Here is a 20409-nt window from a genome sequence, read left to right as displayed (position 1 = left end):
AGGTCCTCTGATTTTGAGTCCATTGTACCTCATAGAAAATGGATTAAACACTGTTCTCAGCAAGGGTGGAAAACAAGTCACTTCAGATGTGAAGGCAAGAAAGACTCCTTACCATTTTAAAGCTCTCCCAGAGTAAGAAGCTTTGTCCCAGAGAAGTAGTGAGCTCCCATTCACTGGTGGTCTTCAAACAGAGGCTGAATCACTCTTGTCTGGGGATATTAGAAAGGGGATTTGAGTTCTTTATAAGCTGGCCAAGTTGCCTTCCAAGGCTGTTGCATGGTCTGTGATTCAGTGATTAAGAAATCAGATGATCACAAATGGCCTTTGGCGATCCACCTGGGCAATGTCTTTGGACTTGGGTCTGCCAATATCCCAGGTCCAGTTCCTTGAATGAACTCTGAGTATTTTCCCTCTTGCTACTTTAGTCTGAAAGCCATCATCTCCAGCAATGTCACCTGCTGACTTAGTCACCCAGCTGCTGACCCATTCTGGCCTTCCCCAAAATGTTAGTCCTTGCCTCCAGCTTTGTAGGCAACCCTCCCTGGATGCTCAGGGATCTAAAGGGATAGGACATGGAAAAATGTTCTAAGACCTTTCAGTTTAGAGATCAGGAGCTGGAAGGGAAATCAAAGCTTATCTAGTCCAATGCCCCCATTTGACAGATGAGAAAACCAAGGTCCAGGAAATTCTGGAGTGACTCGCCTAGGGTCACACAGGCAGGAAATGGAAGGCTCAGAATTCTAACTCCCTAGTCAGTGCTCAGATAGAGTGACTGACAGCACATAGAAAGGGCAGTAAGCAAACTACTCTGATTTCCACTGGATGGATGGATGGATGGATGGATGGATGGATGGATGGATGCTCAGGGAATGTGATGATAACAGCTGAAGGTGGAAATAAAGTCCTGCTTTGGGACCCCTATGAAAGGTACATCAAGTCAGTGAAATAGCTTGTTACACAAATCCAATTACTTCATAACCATTGGGGAAATGAAACCAATTTGGAACTTTGAAGAGGTACATTTATTTCCACTTTTCCTGGAAATTCTGGCTTGCTTCTTACAGTTCTGGTTACTCATGTTACCCCAAAGTGACCAGAGTGAACCAGAAGATCTCATACTTTGAAGAGACTAAAACAGGTAAGGTTGCCCTTAGGTCCCCGAAGGACCATGGGCTCTGGACCTGGAAGAAATCAGAAGCCCAGAGAGATGAATGACTTCCCTGAGGTCATACAGATAATAAGTGTCAGACAGGACTTGAACCCAGGTCATCTCCTTCAAAACCAAGCACCCTTTCCCCTGTACTATGTTGGCTCCTACAAAAGCATTTTCCTTTCTTTTTAAGGAGTCCAGACTTGTGGTTTCATCAGTATAGGAAACTCCCGGTATGGAAACCCACACCATTTGCAGATTGGCAAATGTTCTACAGCTTATGGCCTTATAGAGAATACTCTGGGGCTCTGAGAATGGCAGTGACTTGAGCCTTCCTGATCATGCTGGTCAGTGTACACTGGAAGAAGGACTTGAATCTGGCTCTTCCCTACTCTAAGGTCAGCTCTCTAGGCCCCTCTGTGTATTATGTAACAATGTCTCATAAATATGAAAATGATTGCTTAAGGAATGAATGGCAAGCTCTCCCCTGGGCCCAGGTTAGGAGATGAACATATTATATACCAAGAAGAGTATTTTCCTATGATGGGTAGTGGCATCGTTGGCACTGTTATCAGATTTTAATTTATTTTCTGAGAATGTAACATCGCAGTGGGCAGTCAGCTCCTGGCCCTTCTCCTATCACTTCTGAGCACCCTGACTTCACAAACTGGGGAACCGTCTTAATCCTGACATTAAATGAAATGATTCTTGCTTGGGAACATCAGAGCTTTCAGATTAGTAGGAAGCCAATTTTAAAGGAAAAGCCAAACAGAGAAAAGCTTTGTAATCTTGACATGCGGGATTGCAAGCAACACTTCTTTGAGACAGTGATAAGGTTGTGGCCATCAAAGTGGCCATGGTGCCCATGGACAGCGATGGCAGAGGGCATCCTTGGCAGGGGCTGATTATGCATCGCTTCTGGCAGGGGCCCAGGGGGGCATTTTTCTCAGAGATTTGTTCAGAGCCAGTAACATTGCAGTCATTTACAAAGCTAAGGAGCTCAACCTAATGATCCGGACACGGTGCGGATGTGTAAATGCCTGCCTTGGGCACCAGGCACAGACACAATGGAGCTGGGAGCAGGGCCTGAAGGCAAGATGCCAAGCACGGACACAGGCCTTTCATTTGGACACAGAGTTCTGCCAACGGAGAAGGGAGAACATCCTTCCTCACCCCAAGCTCAAGCCTTAAATCCTGTGGTTGTTTGTCTTCAGACTGGGAGTGGGAGGCGACCCTGGCTGAAACTGGCCACACAAGGAGAAACCTTCATTCCACATACAGAGTTCCTAAGTGAACTTGGAGATCCGGACAGCAGAAACTGGGCTCTGGCACCAAACACTCCTTCCCTGCCTCTCCCTCCTTCTACAATCAAGGAGAGATAAGGAAGCAAGCCATTGCCATGAAAGAGGAAGTATTGTCACATGGGAAGCCAACTGCTGAGCCACAAGGGAGTTAAAGGACATTGCAGAGAGAGATCCCAGTGGCACAAAGGGGAAATCATCACCTGGAGTTGGCCGTGTGATCCCAGACAAGTCACTTCTCCCACTGTGAGATAAGGGCATGAGCTTTCCTGACCTCTAGGGGCATTTTCAGTTCTACAGCTCTGATCCTGTAACTAGAGGACATCGTGCGTCCTTTTCAGCCTCATTTTATGAACTTAAATGACCAATCAGGCATGCCCACCATTCCAATCTGAACCTGCAGAGGACTGGTCTGGAATTCAATGGAAAGCCCGTTGTAAGATAGTGATCATGTACTTCAGTGTACCTGTGGACAGGGAGAAGCCAAAGACTGGCCACACCAAGAGTCACATGAGGGACGTGATCCTCAACTCGGGATCTGTCCAAGGGCTCCTTACAGTTCGTAATGGGGTGCATCTTTCATGCATTCTGTGCCAATAAAATAGGATGGCTGCAGCAGCAATCAGGTTGTATTAAAGTATGTGATAGAGGAAAAAAAGCAAGGGAAACTTCAAGGGAAAAAGGAAGAAATGGAATCACTCCAAGGCTCCCACATGCACAGCCCCACCCTTCCTCCAACACCCCCATGCCGCCCCCACATGTCCATACACACACGCACACACACAATCCTGGGCCAATGTGGGAAAGAACCAAGCCACTGCAAAGCGGTGCCAAGCACTTGGTGCATTAGTACTGATGGATGGCCTTTCCCTTCTTCTCTAGCCACCCTTTCCATCTAGAATGACTTCTCTGCCTCTGCTGCCATCCAGCTCGGAAGATGCCGTCCCATCCACGGCTGGTCTGTCCTGCTGCTTCTTGTCCGCTCCCCCCACCCACAACAACCACCTGATGAGAATTCAGCCTGGCTGCTCCAGCCACCTTAGTGAGAAGCTCACCCATACACCTTCAGCTCTGACGTTCCAACGACAAACAAGCCCACAGCCTTTCCTCAGCTGCTCCAAAGGACATGCCATGAAGCTAGTGGCTGGTGGAAAGCCTTCAGCCTACTGACGGCGCCTGAATTCGTTCTGCTTGGTCATTTGCCCCAGGAGGAGGCAGAGCACCCCGGTGTCTCTAAGACTGGGGAGCAGTAGTAACAGCAACAGTAATAACAATAAAAGGCTTTTCTCCTTCTGCCTGGAAAACACTGAATAGTAGGAGGATGAGGACGAGTCTCAAGACTTTCACCATCCAGAACTACGGGAAGATGAGTTAACAGTAATAATCGCCATTTCAAGAGCCCTTGGCAATTTGCAAAAGAGCTTAATACACATTATTTCATTGGAGCCCATGCTACAGGCATTTTTATTTTTATTCGAAACCTCCAGGCCCTTTTTCCTTTGTTATTTAAGTCATCATTATGTCCCCTGACAAGCAGAAGGTCCACAGAAAGCCAAGTTTCATTTATCATCTGAACTAACAGAAATAAATGAGAGGCCCTTTAAAGTATGCCAAGAACTTCCCCACAGTAACCCTGTTAACAAAGTACCATGGGAAAAAGACTGGCTCTCAAATCTGAGGCCCTTTGCCTGCATCACTTCGGATAAGTCACTCACACTCCTCCAGCCTTAGTGTCCTCACTTTTAAAATGAGGCACCAGAGGTGGGGCTGGGGGTGGGGGAGAGCCTAGATAGTCTTTCAGATCTCTCCCAGCCCTAGGTGATCCTAACCAGAAGGTAAAAATCATAAGTACCCAGCACTGATTGCCACATGAAGAAACTCAAACCAACTAAAATGACATGACCTGGCCAGTCTCTCCTAACTAGCAAAGTGCCAGAGATGCTGAGATCACAGCCCCTCCTGCCTCTTTCCACAGCCCATCTTGCCTTTCCAGGAAAGCCCTGGCCCAGATAACCCAGGTAGCATTGCCATTTAGCCACCAAGTACAGTTTCTGGTACCTCATCTGCCTTCCTGCTTAGATTTTAGTTGGACTAAAATTAAAATAAATTTGCATTTCTTGTGTATCCAGACAGAGATGTGCTGGAGGACAAGGAAGGAATCACTGTAGGACACCAATGTTGCTACAGCTAATGTACACGCATAAGGCATAGGCAGACAGTCCAGACGCCAGTGTAGCCTGAATGAAGCAAGTCTCCAAGCACCACGAACATGAGGGGGAGTCACTGTATGAACTAGATGTTTCTTCCACTGATTTTGTCTCACAGGAGACCACAAAGAAAAGAGCAAAGCCAGACCTTCTTACATTAATCCTCTTTCTATTTTAATTGCTGCTGTTGTTCAATCTTTTCATCTGTGATGACTGCTTGTGATCCTGTTTGGGGTTTTCTTGGCAAAGATACTGGAGTGGTTTGCCATTTCCTTCTCCAGCTTATTTTACAGATGAGGAAACTGAGGTAAACATGGCAAAGTGGCTTGCCCAGAGTCACATTACTAGGGAGTGTCTGAGGCCAAATGTGAACTCAGGTCTTCCTGACTCCAGGCCCAGCACTCTCTCCACAAACCTAACTCCCTGATAAAGAAGCGGAGGAGCACAGTCCATCTGAAGCTTTCAGCCTGGGATATCTATGAGCCAACTCATCATTTCAGAAATGCCAAAAAATGTAAAATGCTATCGACTATCTGACGTCCCAGTGTAAAATGAGAAAGTTGTCAAAACCTGATCTAACTGGAGAATGGGAAGACAGTAAAAGAATCATGTCCTCTAAACCCTTCCTTTGATAGAGGGAAACACTGACACCTGGGAGGGTGAAGTGACTTCCTTAATTCATAGCCAGTTAGTGGGAGAACAAGGACAAGAATCCTGGTTTAATGACTCCGGGTCCAGGGCTCTATCCATCATTTCCCATTAGGCCAAGGCTATTTTTCTTCTTATACTCTGATTCCTAATTTCTCAGATGTAGAAATGGTTACCTAGAGGCTCACAATATTCTGGATTTTTGCCCATTTTTTTCTATGTTCCTTTATGATCTGTAGTCACCATTGAGCTAGGAAAAACATGGCCCTAGCATGTTAAACTTTACAAAGGAAACAAATGCCCCCTTTCTGATGCGTGTCTAAGCTTTCATAATATAACATTTCTTTTTCATTTTAAGGCTAACCAGCACAAGAGTTTCAAAATCCCCAATTCTCCCATTCAAAACCTAAGAAAAGCTAAAGCCCTTATTTCTAGACTATCTGGACAATTCCATCCAAAGAAGAAACACAGTTTGTAGGAGACCTCACAGTGATAAAGAGAAATGATGCTGACACATTAGTGAAGGGGAAGGGCATGGAAAGAAAGCAAAGGACTGTGACCTTACTGACAGTGTCTCTCAGACTGAAGGCAAGAAGTCAAATAATGAAGAAACACCATCAATTTCGGAAGGCTTCTACCCTCACTGGCAAGACTCCAGCTGGAGCCCTAATTTCAAAGGCTCTTTTGGGGATGTGCAGCCTACCAAATGTACAAAGACATAGGAAGGACGAGGTTGTGATGAAGAACAACGATCTCACATGAAGACAGCATCAGAGAATTCTGCCCCAAGTGGATTTGTCCATCATTTAAGGAACAGAATCTTCCACATACTGAGATTTTCCAGGAAAAAAAAATCTACCCCTTCCTACATCTAACATGGTTTTTGGCTTTGCCTTAATTTGTGAAGCTACTGGATTTTGAAAATAGAGATTGGAAAAAGAAGCCAGCAAACATTTCTCAAGGGTCTGTTACGTGCCTGCCACCAAACGAGAAGTAGAATGCTGCAATTGTTATATTCTTCCTGATTAAAGACAATGACAAAACTAATGATAATGACAACACGATCGCCCAAAGGATCAGACCAAAAGAACCCAGAAACCACCTCGGGCAGCAAATTAGACCTCTTTGACAAGTGAGAAGAGAATAACCAAAGGTAATGCTGTTTAAAAATGCAAACTCCTTTTAAGATCGTGCGGAAGAAGATGGTGGAAGATGACGAGTTGTAAAGACTCGCGAGACAGTGAGAAGGAATAGGACAAAGAAAAAGGAAATTTGGAGAAAAACTGCCAAGAGCCCTGAGTATCCAAAGTCATTTCTGAGAAATCTAGGGATGGAACCAGAGAGACAGAAAAAATGAGGAGGATCTGGAAAGATTTTAGAATAAACTTATTTGTTCCCCATCAATAACAGTCAAGTTACAAGACTGGGACTCTACCACTCCATCAGTGGCAGAGGGACTGCCGGGGGAAATGAGCATGACAATGGATAAAACAGAAAATGGGAGGAGCATCTTGACTCAACCAAATCAGCAGAGAGTAGGTGGGGCCAGAAGGAACAGGATTTTAAATGAGTGACTGAGTCAGATGAGAAGCATTTATTAAATGTTTACCCATGTGTTTTAAGTCCTGGGGACACAATCAACACATTCACTCACACACACACACACACACACACACACACACACACACCCCTATACACACATATATACACACACACACCAAAAAATGGTCACTGTCCTCAAGGAGGATAAATTCTAGTAGGGGAGGAAATATATAAATAACTGAGTCCTATGACATATCAACAGGGCAAATTTGAGCCAATGAGCAGAGGGAGATTGGGAAAGTCGCCCTGCAGAACATGCAATTTGAGCTGACTTGAAGGCAGCCAGGAAGTGGCAATGAGGAGGCAAAGCAATGCAGCCATGGGAAACAGGCAGAGAAAATCCCTGGACTTGGGAGAATACTGTGTGGGGAACATCTAGGAGGCCAGTGTCACTGGATCAAAGAGTAAGTAGAAGGCAGGAGGGTATTAGAAGGTGGAAAGGTAGGAAAGAGTCAGATTCCGAATGTTTTATAAAGGGATCTGCAAGACAGGAGTAAAATATCTGTGTGTGCATGTATGTATATATGTATGCATATATATTATATATATATATATATATATATATATATATTATATGTCTTTCTGATTTGAAAAAAGTGTCTAAGATAATGTTAACTCCTGAGTGACATTCCTCCTTCTCTGTCTTTGTGTAGTTATCATAGGAATAATCTGCACTTCTCGGATGAAGCACAAAATCTTCAGGTCTGCTTTCAAGCTATTCACAGGCTGCACTCTCACCTACCTTCCCAATCATTTCATATCATTCCCTTTCACTCTTTTACTGTCCCAATCAAACTCATACTCCAGCTATTCCCTGTGCATGAAATCTGAGTTCCAACCTCCATGCCTATCCCCAAGTGATACCTCATGTATGAGACACACTCTTACCTCACCTCCACTACATAAATCTGTTGTCAATAATACTCAGAAAAACAGTTGAGAGTTATAAGCAATACAGAAAATAAAATTAGATAATTGACTTTTTAAGTCACATACTGGTCATTGTCCCCAGTTTGTGTAGAAGATGGCAATGGGGTTATGAAACACCAACACCAGGTGCTTCCTGAGGAGGGAGCTGCCATTCTAAAGCCAAAGACTTCCTATACCACTGGCAAAACAAGCTTCTAATTTGTTTTTTCTGAGTTTACATCTCCCCCAGCTTAGCCTAGCATAGGGCTTTATGTGTAGTAGAAACTAAATAAAGGTATGGTGAATGAACAGACAAATGAATAAATGAATGAACGAATGAAAGGATGAATGAATGCAAACATGATATAATGAGGAAACTTTTCACCATAAGGGCTACATGGACAGGGCACTCATCTCAAGACATCAATGTCTTGGGATCTGGTTGTTCCAGAGTCTTTCTCTATGGAACCCTCGCACAGCTCACCAAGCAAATTCTATCTTTCATATTTTAAACCCACAAATTGGAGTTTCTCTGCCAAGACTATCAAATCTCATTCAACAGTTCTGTTGATGCTTTTTCAAAACATTCCCTGAGTGCCATATTCAGGCTTGGCTTGATCGCAAGTAACAGCGAGTCCACAACTACTGAGGTGTGAGCACTCTCCGATGAAGCTTATCATCCCTTCAGGTCCTGAAGAAGATGAGGGCAGGGAGGGCTCTGCTTTACTAGGGTAGCTGCCAGATGGGTGGTGACTCTGGGAGGCCTCAAACTGAGAGAAGGAAGGAGCTTCCCTAGTAGATGTGGAAAGAAGAAATAAATAGAGAGGCAGTAGGGGTGGGGCAAGACACAAGAGGACAACAAAATTAATAGGGAAAGGAGAAGTGACCATTGGGCCTGGCTGCCTTCACCTCAAAGGTGTGAGGATTTTGGGGAGGTCAGCATAAAAGGGAACTTGCCCCCAGGTTCCTCACACACTAAGACAGGGCTGGAACTGTACACAGGGAGAACTCTTGGGGCCAGTGAATGCTAGAGCTAAAAGAATCTGAGTGATGACCAAAGCCACAAGCCTCCTATCACACCTGGGCTCCCTCTTTACCAGGGCTGTTCAGAGTCTCAGTGGAGAAAATGAATAGGAAATACTTCTTAAGCCATGAAGCATTAAGCAGCCATGTGTTATTCCTATTTTAGCATAGTTATTAGGAAAGTCATTGACCTTACTACTTAATGTAATGGTTTCAATCTTATTTCATCACCATGACATTCTGTTCCAACCCATTTAAACTCTAATGGTTTTCACACACACACACACACACACACACACACACACACACACACACACATATGGTTTTCATTTGATACATAAAATTAGTCATCATGTATCTTTAACTTTTAATACATACATACATTTACATGCGTATATATAAACTTATGTATGTGTACAGACACTTAAAATATCTTTTTGCCAACCTCTGTGGTACTTCTGCGAACTAGGTTACACATCCTTCTCAAAAAGCTAATTTTGGGGAAATAACCTGAATTGCAAACCTGTATAGACTTCTCTAGTTCTGATGAAATAAAGTATGGGTCTTCTATACCGTGCTTACCGATATCTAGCAATTGAGAAAGACTTGCTTGTTTGCCACAAAGGTGCTTGCTGTTTCAAAAGCAATGGCTGGCAACCATTTCCCCAATTCTTCATCCATGACTGTGACCACAAAGGCTGTTCGGGGATTGGTCCATTTTGGTCAATTTTCCTCTTTGAAGAAGCTCTGCTCTTTCTCAAACCTGTTTCACTTCATCAGTTTTACCTTGTATAAGCTGTTCCTCTTTACCCAGGTTATTACTTTTTGAAATGATTTGGGGACTTTAATCTATAATCATCAGCCTCTTTTAAGGGTCTGTAGAGTTGAAGGTTTGCATAGGACTTTACATCAATGATCTCTTTTGACACTATGGTAGATAGTATGGGGATTATCTCCATTTTACAGGGGAGAAACTAAGGCTGAGCATAGCTAAAGACTCATCCTGGGTCACACAGCTGGTAAATCTGTTAGATAGGCCATTCCTAACTCCTGTTCACCTTATTCAGAATCTGGACTCAGACACTTACCATAATCTGTGTCATCTTGGGCAAGTCATTTAACCTCTGCTTGCCTCAGTTTCCTCACTTGTAACAGCCCCTTACTTTTATGGGTTAGGGTAAGAAGCCTTGGAAATAGAAGCAATGAAACCCTGTGCCCAGATGCAAGAGGTGCCATCTGGTGCCACTTTGACCTTTACATTCCTGAGAATATTTTTGTCATTTGATACGTAAAATCAGTCACTGCCTATTCTCTAACTTTTAAAAAATCAACTTTTGTAAGATTAATAAAAGAGATGACATTTGTAAAGGGCTTTGAAAGGCTTGAAAGAGATTATACAAGCTATTGATTATTGTTTCAAAGGGCTTTGCATGCCATAAAACATTATATAAAGAATTGGTAACAATTATTGTGGTAGTCTTTGTCGTTTCCTCAATGGGAGAGGAAGTGTAAAAAGGTAAATAGCACTGGGCAGAAAACATAGGGAGCTGGAGAGAGAGCAGATGGCCAGGATGAGTACAGGCTCCCAATACATCCACTGTCATAATACATTAAAGGAACCAGAGGTAACCTCCAGCACATTGGGGCCATCCCTATGAAGGATCTGGGCGAGGTAAAAAAGAAGAGTCCTGTAGGATGAAAGGATGTGGATCAAATCCAATCTGTTCCAGAGAGAGACATGCATGCCCACAGAGATGGCATCCCATTAATCAGTCAACAAGCTTGTAGTAAGTAACGGCTAGGTACAAGTCACTGCCATAGACACAGTAAATATAAAAACAAAAATAAAATATCCCCTGACCCAGGTTCTGAGCTAAGTTTGTGAGGGCAGCTAGGTGATGCAGTAGATAGAATGCCAGGCCTGAAGTCAGGAAGATTCCTCTTCTTGAGCGCAAATCTGGCCTCAGACACTTACTAGCTGTGTGACCCCAGGCAAATCACTTCACCTTGTTTGCCTCAGTTTTGTCATCTGTAAAATGAGTTGGAGAAGGAAATGGCAAAGGGCTCCAGGATCTTTGCCAAGAAAACCCCAATGGGGTTAGGAAGAGTCAGACATCATTGAAACAGCCAACCAACAACAAGGTCACAAAGTGCTCTGCACAAAGTACAATCACGTTCAAACCCAGCAATGCTTTTCTGAGGTAGGCAGCACAAACATCCCATTTTGAAGATGAAAAAATAAACCTCAGGGAGGTTCAATTGGTTCCCCATGCCACACAGTGAGCAAGTGTCAGAGTCAGAATTTGAACTGGGCTCTTCCTAAATGCAAGTCCAACACTCTACCCACTGTGCCATGCTGACTCCCTGGCAAGTGCTCCTGAAATGCTATCTATTACTTTTGTTGTTGCTCATAAAACATGACAAATAGTACAAAAAACATAGGTGAGAGAGGATAGGAGTTTCCACTGAGCAGGAGCGGTGAATATTCCAGGCCACTCCCACTCCCTTCAGGAAGAGATGATGTGGAGTATTCATGGTCAGATCTCTTGACAGGTTTCATCTTCATTTCCAAAGTCCAGTGGTTAGAAAGAGCTGAATTCTTGCTGTGTGGATGCCCAGCTCAACACTCTACAACATATGCACATTCAAGTACATAGAAAATACCTACAAGTAATATCCTGAAGAGATGTAAGAAGTGAGGGAATTAGAGAAGGCTCCACACAGCTGCAGACAAGAGCTGAGCCTTGAAGGCGCCTGAAGGTTTAAAGAGGCAGAGGGGAAGAAGGAAAGCACAGTGGAAATGGAGGACAGTCTGTGCAAAGGCTGGACAAGGAAGACGCACTAGCATTTCCAGGAAACACTAAAGTGAGCAAGTGTGGCCGAAGAGTGCGGATGCATTCAGATTGTCCCTCCCGGAAATCACAGTGCTGGAAGTGACAAAAGCCAACTGCCCTTGACCTGAAGAGGAATCCTCTCAAAACCATCATTAATAAATGGCCATCCAGCCTCTGCTTGAAGAACTATTGAAAAGGGGCTCACCTCTGTAGTCATCACAGGCTCCTTTTGGACAGCTCTATTAGGATTTTTTTCCTCTAAATATCTATTGGGGACATTCTTCAATCCAGAAGTCCTAAGATCCTTTTGGAGAGTGATGCCTCCCTCCTTGGTCTCGTTCACTGGACATCAATAAATCAAGAGATGAGATTATAAGAGCAAAACTTTAATTAGTATCGGCTAATGGACAGTTGGCAGGTAGATAGCTAGGTCCTGAACAAAAGGAGACTAAATTTATATAGAGTTTACAGTGCCTATAGGGTGCATTACCGGAGGCAGCAGCAGCCCAACTGGTGAAGCTGGAGCAGCCACTTTCCTCATTACGGAGATTGAGTAATGGGGACAGAATGCTATGTGATTTAGGGGAAATGAGTTAACCTCAGGGGCTCGGGAGTTGCCAAAGATCCTTTTGACTGTAGTGAGGATGTTTTCTCTGTAATTCATCTTATCAGAATATCCTTATAGGGCAGCAGATAGCAAACGCCACCTTCAAGATAGAAATCAGTGAGGCTCAGCCAGCTCTTGCCTTCCTGAGCAGCTTTATTTACACAACCCTGTTGTTCTATTGCTTTGAACTCTGAGGTTATCTTTCCTAGGGAGATGTTTTACCCAAACTCATAGTACACAGATTTATCCATTTCTTCTAAATTTTCATCTCTGCTACTTTCTTCTAGTTCTACCCTCTTGGACCATACAAAACACATTGAATCCCCATCTGCATGACAGCCATCTAGGTACTTGGAGATACCTCCCACATCCCCCCACTGCAGCCCTCTCTTCTCTGATCTAAACAGATCTTGCACCTCCCATAAGAAAATGCCTTTGATGATATGTGGGGTATAAGATGAAGATCCAATGCTTATCTAGAAGGAAGGTGATCAAATCTTGGAAAGAAAATAAAACAGAACTAGGTAAGTTCTCTGAGATCATCAAGTCCACTTAGTTTTTCTTACTTAGAGGTGAGGAAACTCAGGCCTAGAGAGGTTGTGACTTCACCAAGGTCACACATGGAAGACAATATCAGAAGCCAGACTCCCATGATGGGGGTCAATGCAATGTACCACACAGAGTCAAGGTAGAGGGCCAGATTCCCCCATTTTCTCATGGCTAGACCATAAAAGTTAAAGGGTTAGACCCTCCCATTTCTAAGGATTTTTTTCCTAGTTACTCTTACTCACTGTTTATAATAAAAAAGGAGTGAAAGAATCAGACATAAATTGAGCTGTTGGGAATCAGGGCCACCAAAGATACCAGGGTAATTCATTTGTCCATTTCCCATTTTCCCTTGGACCTTCTTAACAACCAATAAATATTAATGCCACTTTGCATTGGCCAGTCATAGACAGGAAGCCTTTCTAGTCATCTCTAGTTTATCACAGGGATGGAAATGTGTTTTCCCATCATCTTGTGGCTGATTCCCCAACCTCTAGGGCTTTTGACATTCAATTTTCTATTGGCCTCATTTTATGGCTCCTTCCTTAAAAAGTTCTCTGGCATTTTTATTATTTTAAATTAAACAGGATTAAAATTAATTCTGCTTGGAAAAAATATACACTGTTATCACTCTCCTTGAGATAATAATTGCTGATATGTTGGGTAGAGGTTGTTAATCAAGAGTATCAGTTGCCCAGTGCTCTGGGAAGGGTAACTATGACTCCCTTACAAGTTCGGGGGAAGGGCAAGGTTCCTATCAATTTCTCTGCCTTCCCCTCTTTCAATCCACATCCAGTTACGATTGGAGTTTTCTAGGTCACTTGCACCCAATCCCTAATGTTTCTCCCCAAAGATATTTCTAGATCTGTAACGAAATACTCCAAAGGTATCAATTAATAAAGGGTTTGATATTTCCTCCCATCTCCTTCCTAAGTGTGATATTCAGGAAGGCTATGGAGCACATTTAGTTGGCATTGTAAGGTTTCTGAAACCCTTTCTTCAACATAACCCTGTATATAGCACTCCAAGGTTTGAAAAGTGCTTTGCACATATTAGCTCACTTAATCCTCAAAAGAACTCTATAAGATACATGCTTTTATTAACTCCATTTTACAGATGAGGAAACTGAGTCCCCCAAAAGGGAACGCCAGCCTTACACAGCTAGTAGATGTCAGAACAAGGACTCAACCCAGGGGTCTTTTGAGGCCAAGGCCAGTCTGGTTTTTGCTTGTTTGTTTGTTTGTTTGTTTGTTTTCCCCCTAGCCAATCTACTCCAAGTACACTTTCATTAAACCCCATCCCTACTGCATTCCTCCCAAACATAGTTTTTGCTGTGAGGAGGAGACTTACAGCAGTGATCTACAACCCCTTTCCACAAAAAAAATCTCAGCATCCTGGCAACTGACCGAATATATGTCACAAGAGAGTTTCCTGTAGCTGTAAGCTACAGGACTTACAGAGACTGTAAGCTCCTTGAGGGCAGGGACTCAATACAATACAATCTCATTGGAGCTTCAGCATTTCCAGCACCTGGTACAGTGCCTGGCACATAAAAGACATTCTTTCAATGTCTGTGGAGTTGAAGTGAATTAAATGGTCCAACAAAGTCTGTAAAGGCAGACTTAAATCACCAAATCCTCCAGTCTTTTTCAATCCTCTTAAATGAATAATCCATCCTCCTGACCCAACCTTTCAGGGCTCCTCTCTTCAACCTCTGCCACCTCCCACTTTGGCAAAGTGGGGCAATTGGTCTGGCATGATTAGAGGAGGGGCAAAAACTCAAAGGGCTCCTGAACAGTCACCAAACTATAACCCAGATTCTTCTCAAGAGAGCAGAAAGAAAATGTTCTGAGTTTGCCTTTCTTCTATCATTTCCCAGCAAAGAGAACACAGGAGGGGGCCTTCTTTAATAACAATTTAACCCAGCTCGGTCACTGCAGACATGACTCACCAGCTCCTACATCTGTACAGACAGAGAGGGCTTAGGGAAGAAGAGCAGCCCATGAAGCCACAGTGCTGGAGGGGGAGGGGTGTGGAGAGGGAGGGAGAGCCCTGAAGAGAGGGTAAGGGAAAAACCTCCTGGAGATGGTGGGATCTTAGGTGGAGCTTGCTTTAAGGATGCCAGGAGGCAGAGATGAAGAGAGGGAGAATTCATGGGCAACAGCAGGAAATACCAGGAGGCAAGAGATGGAAGAGCTAGGAGGTCAGTGTCACAGAACAGTGAAATACCTATGTGGATAAGATCCCCAAGGAGGCCAGAAAGCTTGGCTCTATTCCATGGCCATGGCATTCATCTTAAAATCCAGCAAATGTGGGCCTTTGGTCAACCACAAGGAGGATTAGGCCAGAATGTGTGTGTGTGTGTGTGTGTGTGTGTGTGTGTGTGTGTGTATGTAGATAAAAAGATAGGTGATAGATAGACAGAGAGAGAGAGAGAGAGAGAGAGAGAGAGAGAGAGAGAGAGAGAGAGAGAGAGAGACAGAAAGAGAAAGAGATGGAAGGATGGAATTCTAGTCCCTACTTCTGGAAAAAAGTGTGAACTCCCTTGATGCTAGCTCAATGTGATCATCTTCATATAAACCAGGCAAGTCACTGAGCATCTCTGAATGTCACTTTCCTACTCTGTAAAACAAAGGATGGACTAGATGATCTCCATAAGTCTCTCCAGTTCCAAGTGAATAATCCTCATTCATACCACCTGATAAAAGCCAATGAGGCTCAGTGAGTGCAAGGCAGACCAACTCCACCAAGGAGCACGGATCTGAACCTCAGTTTTCTCACTGGCTTTGGGATGGGATTTGGAGGAGTCCCCTCACTTTTGTAACCCTACACACCCAGACTAGGACACAGTACAGTGGCTATTTGGGCTGATAGCCCTCATAGTGACAGTCCTACCTTAGTTATGAGAATCTAGCTACACCAAGTACTCTGATCCCTTTGAAAGAAAAGAAAGAAAGTGATCCATTCTCCTGATCCAGTCACCTACATCTATTGGCTTCTCTCCCAGCCACTTGTATACCTGCTTTAGTTTCAATAAGTTATACTTCTGTAGCATTTTAAAGTTACAATTTGCCTTGTAATCACCTTACAAGGTAAGTAGTGTATGTAGTAGTAAGCCTGTTGTATAGATGAGGGAGCTAAGGAATTTCAAGTGGTTTGCCCATGGTCCAATGATTCAAAGGTGTCAGAAGTGGGATTCAAACCCAGGAGTCCTGGCTCCAGATCCAGTGAGATTTTTCATTGTGCTGCCCTGAGTTAATATTGCCATTTGTTCCAGAAAACAGAAGTGAAATCATCAGTCTTCTCTTTAGAATTGTTCTGAAGAATGAGCATTGTATGCCATTGGATGGAATCTAGTAACCAGACAGTCTATCAGTTATCAAACTGTGGTTCAGTCATAAGGGAAACCTTTGTTCATCACCTACTGTGAGTAAAGCACCATCATAGATGCTGGGAATATAAATATCACAGGGTCGTAGATATGGACCTAGAAGAATCTTAAAGGTCATTCAGACTAATGGTCTTATTTTACAGAGGGGGAAACTGACATGAAGTCAGTCCCCCTCCTCCGCCCCATGTCTGCCCTCTGGGATCAAGCACACGGAGTTCAGTCGCCCTTTCCTAAGATAGTACTTTGACTCCTTTAAAGCAGAGGCCATATCCTCTTCTCCAACTCAAGTCTTCTCCTCTTCAGGCCTAAGCATCTGCCTTTCTTTCAGTGGCAAAGAGCTACCATGAAATCTCTGGATGTCACATCTCTAGTCCCCTCACCATCCTGGCAGGCCTCCTCCCAGTGCTCTCAGCTGGCCAATGTCCTTGATCAAATGTAGTGTAACAGCCTGAATCACGGCACCAGATGTGGTCTGACCAGGGCAAAGGATAATAGATATTTCACTTCCCCTGTCCCTTGGGATGTCTAGGAGACAGAATTAGAGGAGAAGGGAATCTACATCTTGTATTGCCTTATAAACAGGACCAGAGGTCACTTGGGAGGTCTCACATGGAGCATTTTGCAATAACTGTTGGGCACACTTTGAGCTCATTCCCTCAGGAATGGGAAAAAATTCCAAACCTCTCTCCTTGCCCCCATCCTGATCTTAGGTTTCACCACATATTTCTTTGCCACTGGCTGCAAGCCTGAATGTATGGTCCTAGCTGGGCAGCTCAGTCCTTGCATACAGCCTACATCCCCAAATCTCCTGGCTTACTCCCTCACTCCTGGCAAAGAAGGCTCACAGCCCTCCCCACCCCCAAACCCACACAGAGCTCCCATCCATAAAATCCTCCAATGCTCCAAGCGGGAAAGAGGGGGCAGCACTGCTTCAAATTGTGCTCACTCAATTAAGGGAGTCTACCGGCTGTAGGGACAGCAGTAAATAATTGCAACAAGTCATTGGGAATAAAATCAATTGTTCGAGCTCAGCAAACAACAACATTTCATTAGACCTTTGGATACCCACAACCAGGAAGGCTAACGTGGCTGCTTTTCTTTTTTTTTCTTTAAGCAAACCCGGGCTGTTCTGGTAGCTCACGGCTAGATCCAAGGGAACTGGTCCAGCTAACAACAGACCCGTACCAGGCACTGCTGGTTTTTTTTTTTTTCCCCCCTGGTAGAGCTAAAAAGACAAGAGGCACTCATGTGGCCATGGAGTAGATAAGGAAAAATGAGGGACAATGGGTCCCCTATCACCATCACTGCCAACTGCGGGGGTGGGGGGATGGGGAGGGCAGTCAAGTCTCTTCACCTGAGTAGGGAGGGGCAGTCCCATCTCCCCATCTATCAACCCAGAACATGATTCAGTGGAAAGAGCATAGGACCTATCAAGTTGCAGCTCCCAACTCTGATACCGAGTCATCTTGGCCAAGTCACTTAATGTCTCTGAGCCTCAGTTCCCTCTTCTGTAAAACAAGGCGTCGGGCTGGATGTCCGCGGAAGTATCTTCCAGCTCTAGATTCATGGACCCGGGGGTTCAGTATTGGACATACATTCATTATACAAATTTCATGGATGAGCACGCTGAGGCTCAGCGATATTGTCACTTGCCTGCTGTCACACACCCAGCGTCAGAGGCAGTGCTTGTACTCAGTCTTTGGACCTCCGTTCCTGAGCCTTTCCCAACGCTAGATCATGCTTCCTAGTAGCTCAGCGACCATCTAGATCTTACCCTGTATTTTACATTTGAGAAGCCTGAGGCACAGGCAGGTAGCGTCAGAGCTAGAATTTCACCCCGGTGCTCAGGGTCTGGAGCCTGTGCTTCTCCCACTGTACCTAGCTCCCTTCCTAAATGCTCTCTAAAAATGCAGGAGGGCAGTCCCCTAAATCTGGTAGCATCAGCAAATGGCTGCTTATTTCTGTCCAAATCCAGTTTCAGATATTTGGTTTTCAAATAGCCTGCCTTTCTACCCCGACCAGCAAGCGCAGGTATAAGATACCGCCTTGAATCACCCTTTCAAAATAAAGGTAGATATTGGGGATCAGGAGGAGTAAAAGGTTTTTTTTTTTTTTTTGGTTCTGCTGTTAATTCCTTGCTTTGGTGTCTAACTCTTTGAAGTTCGGGTGTTAAGAGGGCACGGCTGCAACGTCAGGTCTGCTCAGGACAAACAAGAGACCTTCCTACCTACACAGAAAGGCGCCGTTCTAGATAAGATGGAACTGAGAAAGCGGTCCGAGGCCCGGAGCTCGGAGGCGCTGAAAGCTGTGAACAGCGCCACGCTCTGCTCATCTCTGCTCCGCCTCGTCAGGATCCCTCGCAGAGCATGGGGCACAGAGGGCGCCGTGCCAACCCCCTGCCAAATAGGTACCCTTGCAGAAAAGCATTTTGCAAGGCAGGAGCGGGAACGGCAGCGGCCTTAGGTGATCTATCACCCTTCCTCCCTTCCTCTCTCCTTTCTCCTCCTCCTCCAACCTAGCTCCCTGCTCCCATCCCCAGGCTGTCAGCTCGCTCTAGGCTGCGGCCGATGAGCCCAGGAAGACAGAGACAGGACAGCTCCCGACTAAGATGCCGAGCAGGAACCTTCTCTTGCCCCCTGCGTACTGCCAGATGCGGGCTGGGACTTGGGGCGTGGAGAGAGCAGGAGGAGTTAGTTGCGAAGCACTTCCGACCCACATCTGCACCCCTTCCTTCCAGCTCGGGAGCCCAGCCCCGGACACTCACCTTTAAGCCGGGGAAGGCGGAGCCGGGCTGGGAGAGGGCTGCGGGTGGCGCTGCCCTGCGCTTCCTTCTGCGCGGCTCTGCCCTCTGCGCTGTCCTGCGCCGGGGCCGGGCTGAGGCCAGTCCTCCGAGCTTCCACTTACTTTCCCCCCCACTTTCTTTTTCTGTCTCCCCAGGGGGAGGTCTCCTCCCCCAGCACTGCCCGATTGGCGCCCGCTGCTCCACCCCGAGCCGTGACGGCCGGGCCGGTCAAGCGAGTGAGCGCAGCCCCAGAGAGGATTTCCCGGGGCAGGGCCCTCCTTGCAAGCGTGGGCCAGCTCCCGGAGAGCGCACCCGGACCGGGAAGCTAAAGCGGGACACGAGACGGGGCAGACACAGCCTGGCAGCAGCCCTGGGTTGCCCCGAGAGGAGGATCCTGCCCGAGCAGCCACAGCCTGGCAGCGAGTGCCCGCCGGGAAAGCCGGAGCGCTGACTGCCAGTCGGGGCCCTCCCCTTCCCTCCCCCAGCCCCGCCTGGCCTTCCAGTCTCCACCCCCTGGCCCCGCCCCGTCCCTGCCTTCACTCGCACTCCCAAGGGGAACATCTGGAAAAGCGTCTCGCCTCCCGGCTCACAGCTGGAGCAGCTGGGCTACTCCTCTCCTCATCCCTATATAGAGGTGGTCACTATGGACTCCTCACCGGATTAGGCGGGGTCTGGGGCAGAAATAAAAGGGCGGGCAGTCTTCTTTCTGCCCGCGCTTTCGCAGGAAGAAATTACCCCTCTTTCACACCCACTTGCGGGGCCCCACCCGCCTGGCGGGAAAAACAGTCTCCTAGGTTGTCTCTTTTACTCCAAGCTATCTCTTTCCTGCACAGGACTGCCGGTTTGCTAGCGGTTCGTTTAAATGAATAAACATTGACTATGGGCAAAGCACTGTCCTAGGCACTGTGGAGACAGAAATACGGAAATGCTAAAGAAAGGAGATGGCAAGGGACCTGAGCGGAGTAGGAATGGTGGGGAGGAGATCCAGCACATGCCCAGAGACTAGGAGGGCAGAAAGCAAAGGTGCCTGTGGAGAGGACAATGGAGACTCGCTCCAGGAAACGCCCGGCTTAGGTCGAAAGACCTGGGAGGAACCTCGAAGCAAGAGACGGCTTTTTTCAAGGCCAAATGGAGAGAGAGCGCGTTCAGGGAAGGGAGATGGCTTGCGTAGATGCGGAGCCTCAGAAGCAAGTCCCATTCAGAGAACAGAGTATGGGCCAATCTGATAGGAAAAATAGAGGTTATGAAGAGGAGGAAGGGAAAAGGAGACTGGAAAGGTAGGATGTGGGGAACTAGATTCCGGGGGACCCAACCTAGGAGCTGCAATCTATTCAATTAAATTTGACCTTTATAAAGTACGTGCCAAATGCCCGAGGCACTGTGCCAGACACTTATTTTCTACTGGGATA

The 20409-nt window shown here is 45.8% G+C and overlaps 1 protein-coding gene across 1 annotated transcript in view; it reads right to left on the bottom strand.

Annotated features, from left to right (window-relative positions):
• LOC118848548 (interleukin 1 receptor accessory protein) overlaps nucleotides 1-19410 on the bottom strand; it is a 158771-nt gene extending 139361 nt beyond the window's left edge. Inside the window, exon 1 of the mRNA XM_036757472.1 lies at nucleotides 18983-19410. The gene's annotated coding sequence lies outside the window, so the exon portion shown is untranslated. The remainder of the gene's footprint in view (nucleotides 1-18982) is intronic.
• Nucleotides 19411-20409: the final 999 nt, after the last annotated feature.

Source organism: Trichosurus vulpecula, chromosome 4 (assembly GCF_011100635.1).
Source record: "Trichosurus vulpecula isolate mTriVul1 chromosome 4, mTriVul1.pri, whole genome shotgun sequence".
Taxonomy (NCBI): Eukaryota; Metazoa; Chordata; class Mammalia; order Diprotodontia; family Phalangeridae; genus Trichosurus; species Trichosurus vulpecula.
The sequence above is the reverse complement of the archived record's forward strand: the minus strand, read 5'-3'. Positions and strand labels throughout refer to the sequence as shown.